This window comes from Bison bison, unplaced genomic scaffold, assembly GCF_000754665.1.
Source record: "Bison bison bison isolate TAMUID 2011002044 unplaced genomic scaffold, Bison_UMD1.0 scf7180017862053, whole genome shotgun sequence".
NCBI classification, from domain to species: Eukaryota; Metazoa; Chordata; class Mammalia; order Artiodactyla; family Bovidae; genus Bison; species Bison bison.
In genome coordinates, this window is record NW_011492625.1 from 4,815 (window position 1) to 5,313 (window position 499).

Here is a 499-nt window from a genome sequence, read left to right on the forward strand (position 1 = left end):
CAGGAGTTTTGCCTTGTCTCTGTCCTTTTTCTTCTTCCGCTTGGTCACACCAAGCTCTGTGACTCCTTTGAGCTTCAGGGGTCCCTTTTGGACCTGCTCGTAGGCGTCCATGCTGCCCATTTTTGGATTCGGATTTCTAAATGGACAAAAGTCGGGGGTGGGTCAGGTTTCTGAAATGGAAATTGGGACAATATCGTTCTCTACTGTAGATCCGAGAGGGTCTCTCTGTGTGGGTTAACACAAATGAACACAGACGAACATCTCTGCCTAGTCCAGGGGGCCAGGATTCAGAAAGCCTTGAGGAATAAATGCACCACACCACACCACAGCGTGGAGGGTGGCAACACCCTATAAATCAGGGTGATTTATAAACATATACATCGATGGAGGCAGGACGGGGGAACCTGAAAGACCTCTTATTTAAAATGTCTTTTCTGCAAGAGAAGGATCTGTGTTCCATTATAGTTCCCAAGTTCCATTTACATGTTTCAAGTCAGTT